The sequence below is a fragment of the Seriola aureovittata genome, chromosome 1 (assembly GCF_021018895.1).
Source record: "Seriola aureovittata isolate HTS-2021-v1 ecotype China chromosome 1, ASM2101889v1, whole genome shotgun sequence".
NCBI lineage: Eukaryota > Metazoa > Chordata > Actinopteri > Carangiformes > Carangidae > Seriola > Seriola aureovittata.
This window is the reverse complement of record NC_079364.1, coordinates 2,780,272-2,801,119: the sequence shown is the minus strand read 5'-3', so window position 1 is coordinate 2,801,119 and position 20,848 is coordinate 2,780,272. Positions and strand designations below refer to the sequence as shown.

The 20,848-nt window shown below is 39.3% G+C and overlaps 1 long non-coding RNA gene across 1 annotated transcript in view; it reads right to left on the bottom strand.

Annotated features, from left to right (window-relative positions):
* Positions 1-18,037, bottom strand: part of LOC130178548 (uncharacterized) — a 41,877-nt gene extending 23,840 nt beyond the window's left edge. Inside the window, exon 1 of the long non-coding RNA XR_008829183.1 lies at positions 17,110-18,037. This is a non-coding gene — a long non-coding RNA (uncharacterized LOC130178548). The remainder of the gene's footprint in view (positions 1-17,109) is intronic.
* Between the last annotated feature and the right edge of the window lie 2,811 nt (positions 18,038-20,848).

Genomic DNA, 20,848 nt, shown 5'->3' with positions numbered 1-20,848 from the left:
CCGCTTATGTTTATATAACGTTAATGGGCTCACAGTAATCTTACTAGTAGTTGTGAGTTGTAGAGGACTGGGATTTTTATTACAATTTCGGGAAACTCTGCTGCCTTAACTTACCTTCAAAACAAGTATTTGCTCTCCGGACCTTCTCCACCGTGTGTGTAAGGACTGTTCATGCACAGCTTACACTGCTGATTGGCTGTTACCGTGGCTCTGCTTGTAACCAATCAGATGGTGCTGTGGGTGGGACAATGCTGGCGACAGAGTAGTGACAGCAGACAGAGAGGCGCGGCTGCATCAGAGCCAAAACAACCCAGTTTTAAATTGATCTCTTATCGGCTGTCGAATTTTAAAAAAGGCCGATGCCGATATGCGTCAAAATGCTGAATATCGGCGGCGATAATCGGCCCGGCCGATAATCGGTCGATCCCTACTTTATACTACGTCACTTCCTCTTTGCTCCTGTCATAATTACTACGACCACTATCATCGCCTAGCAACAAAACGTAAATATGGGTCATAATAAGCTGCTGCACAAACGACCTGTGGGCTCATTTTTCACAGGAGGAAAGTCTCATAAATAACTACAGAGGACGTGACCTCAGTGCCCTCAGTGCCCTCAGCCCTGCGCCTCACACGTTATTACATTCATTATTTCAGATTATCTCTCCGAGACGTTTTAATCATTCCAGATTATTCAGATCCAACTGCTTAAGCGAAGCTGTGTGTGAGTGTTAGAGTAAGTAACTCACCATGGACAATCTGTCCGTTTCTCTTTGTCATTCTACAACTCACACACAAACACCAGCCCACTCATGGGGGCCGCTTTAATTTATTCTTATTTCCCTTGTCATTTTCTGCATCATACAGTTGGTCTGTTCCAAAGATTTGTCCATTAACATTTGAATTCTCTCACCCATTGTGACATTATCTGGCTTTAATTAGCTTCGTAATAAAGAAAAATAATAAGTGTGGAAATGAAACACTGATAACCAAAGAAATTAAAAAATAATAATAAAGCACACTTTCTCATGCATGAGTTTTGGTTTTTTTTTTGAATTATCTATATAAAAGCTGCAGTTGATTTAAGTGCACTTCAGCAAGTCAAGGCAATCAGAGCGGACGTAATAACATTACAGCAGTTCAATGTAATTTCACTCATGAAATATAGCCATGGTGGTAAAACCCTGACTATTCAATCTAAGCGTATACACCATCAGGGGGGTTTAAATAACTCCCTGTTTCCCTGTAATAATGGACGCCAACCTGATAAAATATGTTGCAATAATTTTGTATATCCGAGCTGAGAGATGAATTGGGATGAAGGAAGCTTAGCCCTCTATTACCAGCATCAAAAGAAGTGTATGGGGAATCATAAACAGATAAAACGAATAGAGGAAATTCATGTACCAGAAGATGAAGTGTCACTTTTGTTTCATTCACAGCTTATTGGGCAGATGAGGCATCAGTATTCGAGTGGCAGGGCTTTGAATATCTCAGGAGTGGTTACAACTCATAACTGTTCAACAGAAATAAATAAATAAATAAATAAATACAATATGCAGGGAAGTACAGGACGGCTCACAAGCAAGTTCAAGTTTCCAGGACAAAAATGGATGTGACACCTTCCTCCTCTTTTGTGAGCTGTATGTAATCCTGCACATGAGGAAACAGAGCCGACGTACTTCAGAGAGGCAGGTCTCGAGGTTAAAGACAACTGGATGTTTTTGATTAGATAGTTCAAAGTCTGTGATGCAGCTACTGGCTACACTGCTAGGATGTCCTCTAAACCCATTACAGGCTGAAACAGGCTCCGTGCAATCTGGAGAGTAGACTCACTTTGCTGGCAGGTAAAGAAGACACGGAGGCTGTAGCAGGTTTCTAGATAATAAATAGAAAATCACATCTCATTCTGGCTCCTGAAGAAGAGACTCAGGGGTATGAATGTATCACAACCACAGACAAGATGATTTACACGTACTGTACACATCAAACATAGTAAAATATTATCAAGATGCAATGATAGTCATATATAGACGTAAGAACCTCTCTACAGTTCCCTGCTATTTTGTTTTTATATTTGAAAACAGGTGGAAAAGAAAAAGTTTTGCTATAGGTGATGTATTTTTTTTAATGTCAGGATTTGTTGTTGTAATTCCCATTTCAGCCACAGGAGGCTGAAGTTACGTAACATTACTGTCATGTCTTGCTTTTGGCTACGAAGCTATTTTAATCTGTGCTAATCTGCTGTTAGCATTGCATGCATGTTAGCCGCTATCGGTCCAATTGGTCTGTCGATACCCAAGTGGGACAATTAAAGACACTGCAGGTACTGTCTCTAATTGTCTCTAATACCCACTTGGGTATTGGGATTAGACAGGAAGTGCATCATAATCATCAGAGAAGAAGTGTCTTTTTTTGATGAAGATGGAGAGTTTGAATAATAAAGTGCAGGAAAAATTGTAATGTAATATTATTATTGTTGTTGTTGTTTTACCTGATTGTAAACACATTTTTGGTTATATTTAAATATGTAATTGTACATATTATATTAATGTCTACTATTCATCTAGTATTTTACATTGACATTTTGCAGCTTTTCTGTCCAATTTGCTGCTGCAACACTGCACATTTCCCCACTGTGGCACTAATAAAGGAATATATTATCTTAAATTGGTGGTGAATCATGCTACTGCCATTGTCCTCTCTCTATTTGGGCAACCATATTTTTGAATTATGTTGAATTATCCTTGTCTGTTCTGACCAGGTTTGACTGTCCTCCTGTCCATTTTGGTTTGGGTCGGGTAGGTCCATCTCACGTCTCGTCCAAAACATCCAAGCTCACACAAATGGACAATGTGACATTATAATTTGATTGAAACCATTTTAACACTGGCATCCCTGGACTTCCATACACTGCCGCAAGTGACAACAAAAAAGTAAACTGTTTTGTTTTAAAAGTGTTTTGATGATAAATTGTTTTTTTATTCCTACTTTAAACAGCAACATTTGAGTAACTGCCGCTTCTCAAATGGCACGTTACGCCCTTTACTTGGATGCAGCCCTGTGATGCAAATTCACATGCTTATGAGCTGTCAGCTACGGGGCTTAAAAACAGGACTATTTCATTTATGCAGAGGAGTGTGGGCGTACAGTCAGTCCACTCTTCTGCAGTAATATCGTGGATTTGAAGGCAAAGAAAGAATAAGGCAAGAAAAAGACGTGACAGCGCACCAGCCAGCGAGGAAGTGCTCGTCTGACAAGTGTATGATTTAAATGTTTCACAGTCTACGAGATGCACGATTTGTCAATGATGCAAAGAAATTAAAGATTCCTCACAGGCAACCATAAAAGATTGGGGCAATTATTTTATGCCCCCCCCCCCCACCTTTGCTGACACAGACACATGAAAAAAAAACACATCCTTAAAAAATCATTTATGCGTCAACTCGGCTGAATCAGCAACGAAAATCAGTCATTTTTCTCAGATGCGGAGATTTCTCATGTCTGTGTGTCTCCTATAGCCTGATGTACCTCGACTTATTCATGCAGTATGATGTTGAACCAGAAGAAGACTTTCAGTTGAGAACGACATAATTTAGGTGAATTTTTCATTAAAGCACAGATAGATTTAATACTCCAGTGTCCCCTAGTGCTTATTAAATCAGGCCAGTTTGAGATAATGGATCTTTAAAATTCTACAAGCAGCTCGAGTAATCTCTTCCTGCTCTCCTCCATCTCCTCCCGCTGGACTGTTCCCTCTCACCGTATTTATTACAGGATGATTCAAGTTCGGGGAAAGAGGGAGAGAGAGAGAGCAAGAGCGTGTGAAAGAGATTTCCAATAGATAACGTGTTTATAATATTAACTAAGAGCCCCGGAGCCTAAGAAGCAGGTGCCATAAGTGCTGATGATTTCAGAAAACAGCAGAGAGCTAAGATTAAGGAAAGAATAGCAATTCCACTTCACACTGAGTCAACACAGTCAATAGCATCTTGCTGGGGCGAGGCGCCGCAGACGAAAGTGAGGTAACTACACCGAAGTCAACTTTCGTCTTTGAGATCCAGGCGAAGTTGTTAAATCTATAGCTGTCACATTTGATGTTAGTATTGATTTATGAGGCTGGCACACTGAAAAGACTGGCAGCTTCAAGGGATCTCACTGTTTAGCTATGCAAAGCTTGCTTTTAATCCCAGAGCAGGTTTAGGCGCTTCCTGCTTTGTGTGCAGTCCTGGCTCGGCGCAGCAGAGTAGCATAATGTGTGATGATTGTAATATTGAACTACACATGACTAGAAATAACAAGAAAGAAAGTTTCTCTCTCTAAAGGAAGCTCTCTAGGGTTGCGTTTTCACACGCGGAGGGGGGGTGAAATATGTTTTAGCGAGAAGCAAATCAGGATCTTTTTTTTTTTGTTTTTTTTTTTGGGGTTCAAGCAGGCTGCTTTTGAAGGAGCATTTTTGTTCTACAGCTAAATGGAAAATAAATAAAGGTAGTAACCGTGAGCCACAACTGGACAAGCTGGAGATAATACACGCTTCAGGGGACAGTGTTTTGCAGCAAGGCGTAATGAGAACTCATGTAAAATAAGGGTAAAAAAAACTGAGGTGCAAATTTGTCTTTATCTATTTGAAGGTCATTTCTGCTCGTACTGAGCTCCAAATCATCCCTGCAAGTGCCACGAGCTATTTTCTTTTTTTTCTTGATACGGTTCCATTAATGCATCTGCCCTGCCCTTGTTGGTCTTATCGCAGTTTTAGCATCTGCCTTCGACGCTGGTTTCCCTCTGCCCGTCATTCCAAACTTCAGGCCTTGGAGTGAAACAGCTCAATCACTGGAGAGATAGGCCTGGAGGCCGACATTATGTGCAGCAGTGTGTGATGTAAACACCCGCTCCTACCCAGCAGCGTTATATTACCTTCCAAAAAAGAAAGGCACACAGCTCTGGGTGTCAATGTCACCAAATGAGGCCCCCACACATTATCATTCGCTGCTATGAACAGAATGCTTTTCCCTCCTTTGTTGTACGGCAGCCTTGTGTGACACGTGACAACATTTTCTTCATAATTCAGAGACACTCAAATCTCTTTGAGCAAACTTGTGTCTTCTTTTCTTTTTCCAAGAGTTTGTGTCAGCTCTCTGTTTTCAGCCTGAAGTCATCCAACATGGCCGTAAGAACAGAATCAACATCTTGTGAGCTTTGTGAAAGTTACAAGTGGGATTTATTTTAGAGCTGTCGTATTAGACTACAGTACGACTACTCGACCAACAATTAAGAAGACACTGAGTTTAGTTTCCATCACCATCCTCTGCAGGTTATGCCACATGTCCACGGACCGCCCACCTGTGCTTGAGCTGGTCTTCCCCCTTTCCCAGCTCGCCCCCCCTCCTTTTCTTCCTCTTTGCCCTGTCGACCAATCCCCAGCCTGCTGGCTAATTGCAGGATGTGATAAAAGCCGCAGTGTGGGGAAACCAGTGGCGGCTGTGATTTGATGTGAACAGTCTGCTGATTCAAATATAGACTAGTTGAGGCACTTGTTGTGGGATCAGGGATTTCTATGGGCGATAGGTTTGTTGTTTTGTTGTCATACACGTGGGTCGTGCACCACACGCAGTTTTCCTTTGTTTATTTCACACTCAGATAAGGAAACAGTTTTGTTTTATTTGGTTTATGATTCGCCCTTTGCTCCTAGCCTCCTCTCTGTGCTCTCTTTGTGCTGTGGATTTTGTGACCTGTCTGTTCGTTATTGTTATGTTTAAGTTGACGTTCATTAAACAATAAAACATACACCAGCCTATGTTGCTTCCCTTACCCCAAGACTCCTGCTGTGAAGACTGATGGCTGCAGGTTTGTAATGCAGTTTGCGGTGTGTTACCGACCCAGCTTGCCCCCTGGAGGGCAGCGGCCTTGTGGGTAACCTATGACATAGTCAGCGAGTGGTTATGGGAAGTAGATCTCCCTCAAGCAACCTGTACGCTCCCACCTGCAGTTCGTAGCCAAACGGAGGGAAAAGGTAACAGGTGGAATATCTCCTTGAGTTTCACACAAATCTCTTGCCAAAGTGAGAGCTGTTAAGAAAACACTTTTCCTGTTAAAGTTAGTCGTGTCATTTTATCAACTAACATGAGGAACGACCCAGAAGGTTTATAGTTGCACAGACTTACTTCAGCCCGCAAGACGATGTCAAACTGACCAAATATTCACTGATGCCTTTACCAACGAGGTAAATGTGATCAATGGAGTCATTAAATGCACCAACACCTCTTTTGTTGTTCACCACCTGGATTACTCCTGTGGATGTTTTTATGTTGTTAGGACTAAACGGAAAGTAAAGGGGAGAATTGCTGAACATAAATTTGCCGTACATGTTGCCAATGAGGGATATTTCATGAGAAGACATTATAAAACCGCCCAAAGCAATGACCCTGATTCTGTCAGAGCACTGACGTCATCCCTGAGTCCATTAGAGGGAGAGATGGACTTAAAAATAACTTTGTTTTGTAGATGGTGAGTGGAGGTGCTTCGTCTAGGTTTGAGCCTATATTCCCACCTGAAATTTCTTTTAAATTTAAATTTGATGCGAAGCTTTTCTAAGCAGTTAGTTTGCTGCATATACAGTTATTATGACGGCACAGTGATTCACAGCCTCATCGATCTGTCATTTCTAGCCCCACATTTGTATCATGCCTTAAGTGCTACTTAAATGTCCGTGTTTGTGTTTTACTTGAACAACCTTCAATACTTTTTTTTATGCTCAGGACTCAGACAGCCTTGAATTTTTGACTCGTGTTTGCAATTGTTGCTGCCCTGAAGTCCAACGAGCGCCTCTTGAATGAGTGTGTTTAACAAAACAAACACTTTTACTCGTTTTTTTTCTCTGTCTCTTCAGGTTTTCCAGCCCCCAAAGCAGAAAAAATAGAAATTGTAGAAAAAAACAGCTGATAATAATAACAGTAATAGATGATAATAAACAAAAATAAGATAAATAAATGAATAAAATTGTTTATCAAATTTGTGGGAATGCAAAGGGTCCACTTAATAGTCAGACACCTAGAGTAAAGGTACAGTATACCCACACACAAATGTAATATATGTGCATATATTGAATTTCCATATATGGAATATATATAACATGTCAAAATGATATATGAAACCTATTATAAATTGGAACAATGTCATATGTTGACATATATGTCTAGCCCATACAAATCTGTATGTTAACAATGTATGTTTATATTGTGGATATATGTTGTATGTATGTATATGGGTCCAAAAGCCTGAGACATATTTAAAATTAATAAAAAATTATATAAACATATAGACTTTTATATTTATGCTGTTTTAATAAACTTGTATAAATAAATATCATTAACATATATGGTCACAACATGTTATACCAAATAACAATTCATCATATAGACATTTTTTTTTAATATACATAAATTTACTATGGGTATTTAATATATGTTATAAATGTATATCTTCATATATCCAGGGGATGTGTATATGTGATAGTAATATATATAAGTAGTATATATAATATATATATAATATATATTAAAAAGATATGTGGCTATGTTTATGTATCATAGACAGATGAATATGTGCATCTACTGTTCATATAATGTATGAATGTGTGCATATATATATATATATCCCTATATCAAGAGTGATGTTGCCATAGATATCACTTATTCATTTCATTTCATTTATTTATTTATTTATTTGAAAAGGACAGTGCACATTAATTAACCTTACTGGCACATTTACAGAAAGGTTAATTAATGTAAATGAAATGAAATGAATAAGTGATATCTATGGCAACATCACTCTTGATATAGGGATGGATATATATATATATATATATATATATATATGCACACATTCATACATGATATGAACAGTAGATGCACGTATTCATCTGTCTATGATACACAAACATAGCCAAGTGTAGCCAGACATAGATACTCAGTCTTCTCTCAGTGAACACTGACACAGGCTCATCAGCACTGACGCATGAATAAGGCACTTACTCTCCATCCATTCATGTCTTTACAGTCTGAGAATCAACTTGCAGTGAAATTCATCTCTGCTCTCGCTGTCGTTACATATTTGTCGAGCGCAAACTGATTTTAAAAATCTGCGCCGTGTTACAACACAACAATAACTCGTATAAACATTAAAGCAGACACGATTTCAACTAGAATAGATTACGCACAGTTATTTAAACAAGTTTCAAGGCCTCGCAAACTGATTTTCACACCTTACAGAAATGCAAATGCAATGCAAACACACTGGCTGCCTCGGAGGTGGGGAAAACATCTCAGATCTATAAACCAGGGGATGTTGTGGAAAGTGGTCAGCAGTAATGTAAAGCATATTTGACTTGTAGTAAATGGGCTGAAACATGAAAAAAAAACAAACATAAATATGGCTTCTTACAGTGATGCAAACAGATTTTACTCTACAAAGACTGGACCCCACACATGCTCAATATGCTCACAGCACACTTGCCAAACTGCACAAAACAACATAAAATAAACAGTAAAGTTTAATATGGGGTCTGCAACATTAATATTTACCTCCCTCGCAGGGGACAAGGGACCAGTGTGTTCTACACAGTCACATCCTTCATCTCAGGAAGAAGAAAACAGTAAAAATCACACCACGCCCTGCGATGATGAAGTTAGTGATTCATTTGATTCACTGGCAGTTTCTACACGCAGCTAGAGTGCTTCAAAATAGATTAATTATTAATAGACCATAACAATAAAAGGCAAAATACAGCAACTCATAAGTAGCAGAGAGCAACTCTCAGAACAGTAAAACACAGTGGAACAAGCTGAGCATTTAAACTCAGGAAAACACGGTAGGAATAACAGCAGTCTGGAAGGAGATCAAAAACAAAGACAGGAATACAATCATGAATAATCAATACTAAAAACTTTGAGAAATAAGACGTTGCTTCAGAGGATGCAGCATTAATACCATCATCGCTGCCTCCCTTTAATCCCTGCACGGACTGCAGCTTGACTCAGCTACATGTGCACGTTAAACAAACTTAAACACATCATCGTTACTGCACTTATTTGACCCTATTATCTCGGCCAACAGCTGTTACGCAGCGCAAGACTCCGTTTGTGCTCTCGAACAGGACCATGCAGTGCACCCTGAAGTGCCGGATGGGATATGCACCAGTCATATCAAATTGATAAATGAAGGTATGGCGGTGTAATAACTTTGCCGCCTGCCTTGCAACCACAAAGCTGTGCCATGAAGTCCAACAGTGTGGGGCTTCTGAAATGTTCACAAAAAGGGCACAGTGTTATAAGATGCAAATACATGCGTCTTACATGAAAAGTGAGAAAAACACATCTTGGCATCGCTAAAGGATTATGTGAGGACAAGACAGGGAAGATCAGCGGTTTGAAACTGAAGTGATGGATGGAAGAGGAACATTGTGTCTGTGGTAGAGAGGCAGATATATTCTCCTGCAAGGAAGTCCCTAACCGAGTCAGACTCTAAAGTCACTGCACACTCTTCTTACTGCAACGGATTCTGAATGTTTTCCTCACATAACACTGAGAAAAACCCTCAACTCACTGTATGGGAAAGGACAGAAACAATGACTGGAGGGGCACAGAGTATGCATGCAAATATTAACACAATTATTGTGTCAAATCACGGAATTTATTCCTTTATTTATGTAGATTAAACTCATTAGTTTGGGAATCAAATCTTCTACTGTCCATTTTAATAAATTAAGATTTTCCTGAAAATGTCTGCCAAACATCCAAAGATATTTGAACTGAAACTGAATTTACTTCATTAAATATACTGAATATTAATTAATTAATTTCCATACAGAAATGTAACATATGACATGTCTCTATATCAAGAGTGATGTTGTCATATATATCACCTCTTATTATCACATATATATATCCTCAGGATATGAAGATATAAGTTAACATATATGAAATACCCATTGTAAAATGTGTTTATGTTCATATATTAAAAATATCTATGATGAATTTTTATACATGTTGCGAGAATACAGTATATGTTCACAATATGTAGAATATTTAATTTATGTATGCAAGTTTATTAAAGCAACATAGATATATATATATATACTATACTATACTTAATGTTTTTCTAAAGTTTATTCAAACTAAATATAAAAATCTATGTTTATAAATGTTTTTCTTATTAATTTAACATATATTGACAGGCTTTGGGATGAATATATATTTATTGAACATATGTCTACAATATAACCATACATACATAAACATACATATGTGTATAGGCTAGACATATATGTCAATATATGAAACTTCCAACTTCTAATAGGTTTCATATATCATTTTGACATATTATGTTTTCATAGATTTCATATATGGAAATTCAGTACATCTTTTGCATATGATGCATATCCATTTTGCGCAGTTTATGGTAGATAAATATCCTGAGTAATATTCATGTCCGCATGCTGCCTGGTTTGTACTGATGCACTGTGTCTTTCCTGTGAAGAATCTTTCAGCCGAAACTCGACCTCCCCTTTGGAGCTCCACACAAGTCATCCAAGACAAACCAATTTAAATCGATGTAAGCAGAGCATGTTTGCTGGTTCTGACATGGCCGCAATCTATCTCACAGCAACTACAAAATGATTCCCTGTCAAAGAATGCAACAGGAAGTTCAAGCCAGAGGGGAACAGATTCTACAGTCACAATAAAATGGCTTTTTTTTTAGCTGTTTGAGTAATTTGCTGTAAAAATAGGATACCAGGGCGGGACGCAGTGAAAGCAGTTATGAATAGTGTGAACAAATGAGCAATCAGTTAGGGGAGCTCAGTATCTATTTACGCACAGTGCCAGTGTTCAATGCCACTGCAGCAAATGTGTCCTATAAGTAAAGGTGTGGAGGGTGAAGAGAAGAGTTTAATCTTTTAACATCCGTATGGTGTTTTTTATATAATAAATAATATCAAACAGTCAACACCAGTGAACCAATGACAGTCTCATAAAAACAGATTCAAGCAGCCAGAAGTTTCATACGTCACAAACCTAAGGAACCAATCCTGACAACGTGTGGGGACGGGGGGTGGGGCTAAATAAACCTGAAACCTTGTCAGTACAGAGGGAGAGAGTTAGCATTAGCACAACCACTAACACTGTCAGTAACTGCCAGTTACAAGCTAACGCAACATAAACAAAAGATGCTAACTGTGCTAACCGTTCTGATATGTCACAACAAACTCATACATGTTGCTGAGTCTTTGCATTTTGATATTACAAAATTAAACCTCTGGCCAAACATCTGCCCGGGTCCAAGTCTGGCCCATACACCTAGGCAGATTCTGACTGTTGGTTGGTCCAGATGTGAAAGTAGCATAGTTTAAAAACATGTCTCTGGAGAGCAACTTTAAAAATGTAACCACAATTTTACCTAACCTTAAACATATCGTACCCATAATACCTGCAATACCTTTTTATTTTAACCATATTGTAGTTGACATGTGCACACATTGCTAAAAGAAATTATTTTTAAAAGAGTTAAAGAGTTTAATGTTAAAGAAAGAGTCTTGTTCTAGTATGAAACATGGTTTAGCTGCATTTTCTAATATCCACACTGAGTCTGGTAAGAGAGAAAATAAAGGTAATGGGATTGAAAAATGAAAAAAAAACAAAAAAAACATCAATTAACACATTGTAAACAAAATGGGAGGCTCTGCACACTTACTACAAATTCTTCTTGATACTTTTGAATAAAGCCAATGATGCAACAACAGCCTTTTGGAGGCATTGCTTAAATCTTCTCTTGCTGTAAGCCGAGTTCACACACAGTAGCTACATATGTTGTGTTTGTATTTCATTCTTATGTTGTTTTCAATTTGATATCTCCAAACCAAATTTGATGCTCTGGTTGCTATGGAAATAAGAAAATAAAAAAAAGTCTTTAATCTTGGAGAAAGCGTGTACAATTCAGCAGGAACAGGCTCTGCCTTCACAGCAGTGTACCACTGGCTGGGTTGGCAAAGCACACAAAGAGATGGATACAGATTTAGATGGAAAGCCTGTGTTTCTGCTACACTGGTGTGAAAAATGAGCACGCCTCGTCTTCTTTGCTCCTGTGAGACAAACAAAGAGGAGGAGGCTTCATCTTTCTCAAAGGCCGGAAACTAATGGGACACTCATGAGTGGATTCAGTATGTTTAATAACCTCTAAAACACTAAACATCTCATAGTCTGATATTAAAACTGCAATTATACAACATTTCTTTGTGTATTGATTAAAGCAGCTATTTGTAAGTTTCGTTATTGCTACAAAGCTAACATTAGCATTAACAGCTGTTTCTTTATTGCGAATTCAGCATCAAACTTCTTTCCTGCCTCCAGAGGTGGAAAGCAACAGCAACATTAACTCTTGTCTCTATCACGTCGTTCCTTCAACTGACGATAGCATGCTAACAGCTAGCGCAGCCCGTCTTGTCACTTTCCAATAGCAACTCACTGTAGCCTCCGGTCTGCCTTGAAGACAAAGCATTGCTCAGAGGGCGTATTATAACCTCTTGTCCTGTAAACGCCACAATGACAGAGGTTCTTGTCAAGCGGCAATCACATCCACCCGGCGGAGTAAACTTACAAATAGCCCCTTACAACCACTTCGCTTTCTTCTTTTATTTCCTGTAAAGTAACTGAGGTTTTAAATTATAAAATGTATATTTTGTATCAGCTTTTTACAGCTTTTCAATGAAGGTATCCAAAATCCATCCTGACATATTTGATGTCTTTGGGATCTTGGCTACAACTTAAAACAATGTTCTGTTGATTACAGTGCATTTTTACATTTAAGATGTGCGACTTAACTTGGTTAAATATAGCCGAAATCACGGCTTTGTCTTTAACTCGTGTGATTGGTGATTGGTGATTTTGTCAGATGTCGTCGTGGTTATAAAATCAGGATTTTAGCAGCAGCAGAGCAGCAGCTTGGAAGTGACTGCTGGTTAACATGTCGTCTTAATGGGGCGCATTTCACTCACTATTTCATGCTTGTTCCACTGTCTGACAACAGAACCTGAAAAACATGTAAATGAGAATAGCTTTATTGGGAATTCCTCAGTATTAAAATGCTATATATCTGAGCACAAAGAGGAAGAGAGATGTAAATTGATAAAGGGCTGAAACTGACTAACACTGACTCTAGCTAATTATCTCAATTGGTGACATTTAGCAACTTTTCCAGGAGGCTTTAGCTACTTTCCATTTCACAATTTCACACATTGACCATACACTTTCCAGCCATAAACTAGGTTTTCATCTTTGACTTTATATTTAATGTATTTAATGTTGACACATATGGACTCATTGTGTTTTTAGGTGTCACTTGAATAAAGGTATTCATTAACTCTAATGTTTTTATTATCAATCATTATCTTATTCATTTATTCATCACCAATCACTTCAATTCTTTTATTTTAAATTGTCTCTCACTGCATTTCATGTTCCACCTGAATAGCCTGGTGGATAAACACATAATTAAAGCTCATTGAAGAGTTTAGGTACAGTAGGTCACACACAGCTGTGAGAATCATCTCCATGGCGTATAAACGCTGTATTAGGGATATGTTTTTCAAGTTAAAATTGCAATTAGCAGGACTCATTTTAGTCTTATTTTGAATATTTTTGTTCAAACTGGCACACTGTCCTGAGGGTATGCCACAAATAATTCATGAGTATTCATGAGCGTTTTATAGTCGCGCTGAAGCTCTTAACTGTACTAAGTGCCATAAATGTGTTACACACCAAATTTAAGGTAAATTGCTACCAGGATGTGTGCCTCATTATGCTGATTGCTCTGCTGTACCGCTGTTGAAACACTCACAGTACGCCGATTTATTGACCTCAGCTACATGCAGTTCATCGACAGTCAAAGTGATGTATGGGTACATGTGTGTCTGCCCTCAGTGTCACCTGCACACCATACACTTCAGAGTCATTTTGGCAGCGAACTTGCAGCTAATTTGTTGACACTGTAAGTCTATTTGATGTTGTTGCACGAGGCTGTAAAGTGTGAGTTGACTGAAAACTCATGGTTACAGATGCTCTCTGATACAGAGGAAGGTAGAAGTGAGAGGTAAGGTCTGGAATTACTTTATTTATAACTTATCTAAAGTTATAAATTCATATTTCTATATTAATAATGGATCATATAATGCAGAATTGGTCGCTTGTAGTGACTATTCCACTGTGAATTATCGCCGAACTCTGCTCAATAGAGCATTTTATGTTGTGTTTGGTTTCACAGCCTGAAATGTAGTGTTTTGATTCACCCTCAGTCTCATCAGCATTGTTTCCAGCTGCAGGCAGCTGTTTTCAGTGACCAAACTCTGATAAACCCAGAGTAGGCTACCCGGTCAGCACCAAACAACAGAATGACAAAGTTAGCAACTAGCTAGTGGACGCAGTGGAGCATTTAGCAGCTGAGGTGAGACCAGAGAGGAGCTAAAAGAAGAGTGAATACTGAATTTATATTAATCAGGTGGCAACAAATTAGTACCAAAAAAAAACTAGAATTACCAGGTCATGGTTGTATCCCTCCACCAACCAGCCAAGTTGCAGGAAATATGGTGACAACCTCCCATTCCTGAATTACAGCATCGAATAATGGCCAGAAGTGTTTTTACAGAACATTATGATGTCACAGTGAAGTTGACCTTTGACCTTTTGGATATAAAAATGTTATCACTTCATTTCATCCTTATAAACATTTGAGTTAATTGGGAGTATGAATTTGTGAGTTTGTGAATCAATTAATACTGTTATAAGAAAAACAAAAAATGACATAGAAAAAGGAGTTCTTAGCCGCATTGTTAATTGGAAAGTTGGTGGTTCGATTCCCAGCTCCTCCAGCCCGCATTTCAAAGTGTCCTTAGGCAAGGTACTGAACCCCAAATTGTGTGTGTGTATGGTAGAAAAGCAGGGAAAGGCGCTGTATGAATGTGTGTGTGAATGTGGCTTCTATGGTAAAGCACTTTGAATGGACGATAAAAACTAAAGCACTACGTACAGTAAGTGCAGTCCATTAACCATTCGGGTGAAAATACAAGATATTGACTGACAGCTATCAAATGTCACTTTCTGGCTACTAACTAATGGCACCTTTAGGTTTTCTGTCCACCTTTAGTTTTTACAGTTAATTATCAGATATAGCCTTTTTCATCAGTCTTTCTGTTGAGTATCACAACCAAGCAGGTTTTAATTTAGTTCGGCTGAGAGGCATGTAATTAATTCGCCATAAGCAGTAATGAGTCGCATTGTAATGCAGCATGTAATCACATCCTGTCTTAAGAAAAATTGCTCTAGTGTTTGCCTGTGTGTCTAGATATACCTGTCTTAAATCTTTTTCCCACCAAAATAGATTCTGCCTCTTCTCTTCCCACTTTGAAGTCCTTCAAAGACATTTCTTTCCCCTTCTTTCGCTACAGAGACCTGAATACAGTGGGAAGTAAGAGTAGCAAACAAGGTGTGATTGGTTTGATGACAGCGAGAGAAAGTGGAAAAGGAGCATCATCCTCTGCATTGCGGGACCCAAATATCTGTGAGTGTCCTCGGTGCACTGGGCTGTGGCAGATTTTAATCAGTTCCTCGGCTCAGCCACAGCATGATATGCACCACGGGAGCATTGAGACCCAGACACACACCAAGTGACTGACACAGGATCTCTTAATGGCACCGAAGGAGGCTAATAATGCAGGATATCAATTATCAATAGGGACAGGGTGTGAACACTGATTATTAACTGTGTGGCACCTCAAACCACGTGAACACCTCAATAAAAGCGTGTATTTATTTCCGCTCATTCATGAGTGTTATAAAAGAAATAAATCCAGTCGAAGCTGTATTCGTGTTTATAATTTGCTCTGTAGCCTGGAAACAGAAGGATGATTTTCAAAATAAAACGATCAAACACTAATTAGCTGCAACTGCTCACATGATATGTGGTCACACTTGGTCCCGCCTTGCTAATGTCAGAGTGTCAGCGGGTTGCTGCAGTGGCTGCTTTGCAATCAGCTCAGAGTGTCGTCTGTGCGGGCCTTTCCCACACAAGACGAGCTTTCAGCATTCAAATGATAAATGGTGGCTGGCTGCTGCCTGTCTCAGACATTTCTGCAAGGGAGCCTCAGCAATTGAATCACAAAGTATCCTGGGCCGCGAACATGATTAAGGCTGCGCTGATCAGTTTTTGGACTCAAGGGGTCACAAAAACACGAAAACAATCTGACAGTGCTTCCACCCCCAGCTTGGAAAGTGTCCCACCACCATTGGAAATATTTATTGTTTGGGTTCTGTTCCTGTGTACCTGAGGAATATAAGTCCAATATTCCCTCTCATTATAGCTCTGGTTTGGTCTCAGCTAACTCGTTCTCAGGTGATACTTTGTCGGCCACTTAGGCAGGTAAGCCAGTGGACCTTGTCTGAAACTGTGAAATTTCAGCTGCCAACTCTCTTGGCAGTGCTGACCTTTAAGGGAAGGTAGGAAACCCAAAGGATTTTACATTAACTGCACTGTATCTGGATATATGGGTGAATGGTCATAATAGTATGCATATACAGTAGGCTGTGTAAGTTGGTTCAATTGACCTAAGTATTTTAACAACCAGATAATAAGTCACTACATCACCTTGACGTGACAGTTGAGGTTATTTAACTTGGGGTTGTGTGAGGTGGTTATCTATAGTCAGTGTGTTACCTGCAGTAGATCCAGTTTAGAGAAGCAGCTGTGTATTTTTTTTATGGTTAAATTATGATGGGGCTGACCCATACAGGTTTGAATTTCAATGTGAATGCATACCCAATATGATAGCAGCCCTCCCAACAGCTAGAAACACCTACACAGATAAAGCAGATACAGCAGATATAGTCGGCGATGAGACCAATATAATATCAGGATGGATCAATAACTTTGACACACAGATCAGTCTATTCTACAGCACACTTTTTTTCTGAGGTGACCTAAAACTACATATCGTCTAACCCGGACCACAACAGAGTCAACGCACATCACCAAAGGTTTCCAAAGGTAATTAAAACTATATCGACTCACCGATGAGGTTTTCAAAGGAGTACAATCCGCCGGGTGTTGGTGTCAATGATGCGCTGGACATCCGAAGACTTTGTCCTTTGTTTGTTGATGCCCAACAGGTCCAAGCTACTGTTCCGTGGACAGTTTCTAATGCGCAGGAAAAAGGCAGGACAAACTGCAATAGCAGGAAGCAGGGGTCACACGCAGGGTCAGTCTGTATAAATCCATATAAGCATCCCGGCTAGGTCGCAAGACCCCACCGTGTCCTTTATTATATGTCCCTGTAGTTTCTTCCTTTTTCCGACAGACCTGAACTTGGTGTAGCTCTGCTGTCAGGTTTTCTTGTTTCACCTACAAGTCTGTCAGTTATTGGGTAGAAACGATGTGTGCGGGGCACGTCTGTGGATGTTACAGGTGTGCGCTCAGTTGGGGCCTCGACAACAAACTCTTGTAGAAATCGAGGGGACTGTGCCTGTCTCCTTTTGGGGTGTCCCGCCATGATTCACACCGTTTTCCTCCACGACTTTTGAATGACCCACATCCATCATATTTCCCAATCTCGAACCATCTGTCGCTGCCGGTTTAAGTGCAGATCAAACCTCCATGGCGAACTTGTGTACCGTACTCCCGGTTGCGTTTTTCCAATTCTTATATCCATTTGTAAAGGAAACGGTGCCACCCAAAAAGGTCATCAGGCGTAGCAAAAAGTTGTCTCCATCTAAACCGGATATTCAAGCCAGCGTCATCTCTTCTTCCGTCCGAGGGAGTTTGAAAATACATTTGTCCATGATACAATTTCCCAGCTTAGTGACGCTAAATGAATACAACTATAAAGCTACTAGCTGCAACAGCCAGATAGCTTCTAGCCGCTAGCATACTCGCAACGCGCGTGTTGAGTGACGTACGTACGTCACGAATGAAAAGGTTCCCAACTGCCACTGATCTCAGGACAATGGTAATTAATTAAGTAATTAATTCATTAATTAATTTTTTTGTAATTTTTATTGAAGTAAAAGTACCACAGGGTAAAACATATTAAATCAGTGCAAGAGAACAGCGTCTGTATAAAAGGCCTCAAAGTTAATAGTTAGAGTGTTAAGTCAGTGCTGGTCATCTATTGGGTGAATCAACCCACGTGACGGTGAGATCTCGTAACTGACGTCATGCAGTAAAAAAAAAGCTGTTGGCCTCAGTCGAGTGATGAGCAACGGTTGTGCAGTGCAATAACTTTATTCTAAGTGATCTGTGCGTGAATGAAAGAGTGAGTATTTATCCGCTGCATTACTTGTGGTATTGTATTTCCTTGTGTTGATGTAACCAATAGATAACTTCTGTTAACCCATGTGGAGGAGAAGTCGGAGATTAGGTGAACCATGCGATCACTATGCTAATGATAGCCGAGTTTATGCACGCTGGTTACGGCCCTCGGCTCACCTGACTCAGCACGTCGGGTCGAAATGTGTCATGTCGAGTTCAAAACATGTTCATACATTTATTACCTGTTATTCGTATTGTACAGAGTGTTATATGATTGAGCTAACATACGGAGTGGTTAGTGTCAAGGGTTATTACCTGTATTGATAATGAGGTTATGCTAACTCGGTGACAGGATGTAGCGTGTCTGTAGGTTTCACAATAAAAGCATCCTGTCGGTTCGTCAGCGGGAGGATTTAACACGAATCATAAATAACAGGAAGTGTTATTTCAACATTAGCAGTAACTTAACATAGTCTTAATATGTCTGAGTAACCTGTGTAATGATTGTTTGGGGTTTGGTGTTCCTGAGATAGTGTAAAGGAGAGAGAGAAGTGTAATTGTAGCCATTTGATTACTTCTTCTGTTTACAATTAGTGTTAACATTAGTTTGGTAATATTATGCATACTACTGTATATGGGTGAGTAAGTAATGTATGTATATGTTTTGTTATCCTTCATTCAATTGTAATTTTTTATTCTTTCTTTGTAGAAAACCACACAACCCTAACATCCAGCTGTTACTGCATGAACACTGGAATACCTGTATGTGTTGCTGCAAAGGGAGAAGTAAAGAAAGGAAGTAAACAGCATATCTACGTCTCTCAGCCCTTTATTTATCTGTACTCTGGAAACTTGGCCTTAAGTTGTGTTCTGGCCGACACCCCGGGGTGAACCTAGTGACAAACACTGAACTAGCGCCCAATCTGATCATATTATCATTATCTCCACTACAGCGTCACAGTAAAAGCACTTCCTGTAGTTAGTTTCACAGTAAAATTACCTCATAGTTACAGTAGCACAGTAAAAGCACTTCCTGTAGTTACAGTTTCACAGTAAAAGTACCTCATAGTTACAGTAGCACAGTAAAATGACTTCCTGTAGTTACAGTAATCAGTGTAGTGCAATGTTGACAATTATCACTGCCTCATGCCATTGTGATGCGGAGGCGTTGTTGTACTTCGTACTTTTCATGGTTATTTTCGGTGGGGCTAAGTGTCAATTCTTAGTGGGGCTATAGCCCAACCAAGCCAAAGCTAAATTAGTTGAATTTTACATTTTAGTTTTAATAGTTTCACTACTTTATCTTGCAGTCAAACGCACCTTTCCATTGGAACTACATATGTTAAACCACTGAACTAACGTATCCCTACGCGCAACTCAAACTGTTAATCAGCGCACTAATACAGATATATATGGTAGATTGACGGCTGAAAAAATCTAGTTCCGGACTGTTTGATATCAAGATAAAGTGGTGAAAATATAAAAAAATAAAGTGAACGCTTAAAATGATAATAGTTTTTTTTCTGTGGGCATTTTTGAAAGTGGCTAAAACATGTTTTTGTAGATGGACCCGTCCACAGCAGCACATCACTCAGCTTCTCCAAACTAGCAGTTCGCTGATCTGACACGGACTACAGATAAGTACTTCTCACAACTCCATGTCAAATAACCCGAACTAGCAGCACCACCTACTTCACAAATATGCATAAATACATTTTGCATTCCCTCTTCCTGGTGTGAATATGCAGAACGACGAGAGCAGCTCAGACCGAACCACCATCACCAGATATCAAACCACACATACAAACAATAAGAGGCTGAAACGCTCTGTAAAGCTGCAGACATGGAGGTTCATTCTCTGCAGCTTGCTCACGAGCAGAATCCCCTCTAACATTACATGTAGTCATTATGTAAAAGATAGTTGTTGATTAATTGACCTTTGAATATTATTGTTCATAATTAGCATTAACTAGAAAAAACTTAAAGCACCTACTTTTTAATGACAGAAAATCTGAAAAAGTTCCGCAACACAGTTAAGTGAAACTGAGACAAATGTCTGTGTCAGTCAGAAAAGTGTGTAGGTTGAAAGTTATTTCCTGCAACACTCGCATTAACATAACTTACCTCCCGTGGCCCACTTACATACAGCATGGTTTGATGTTGTGCACTGTATGATGAACAAAGTTACCCTTACTCTCAGTCACTAACACTGTCTTCCCCACATATTGTTTCTGCAGAGTTTCATTTTAAAGCACTCTCCCTGTCCTCTTCATTACTTTTGTAATAATGATGATGTGAGTTTTTCCACAAAGACTGTGAGGGTTCTTTACACCTACAAATAGAAACCGTGAGAACGGAGACTTCTCCCAGAAGATTCACACTGGTGGATGCTTGGCTGGACAATAATGTATTGTTGTAAATTGTTCAGCAAGAGCACTTGTGTAAAAGTGTATTCTTTTAATGAGTGAACTCCGTGGCTGATTGCCGTGATGTGAATGCAGAC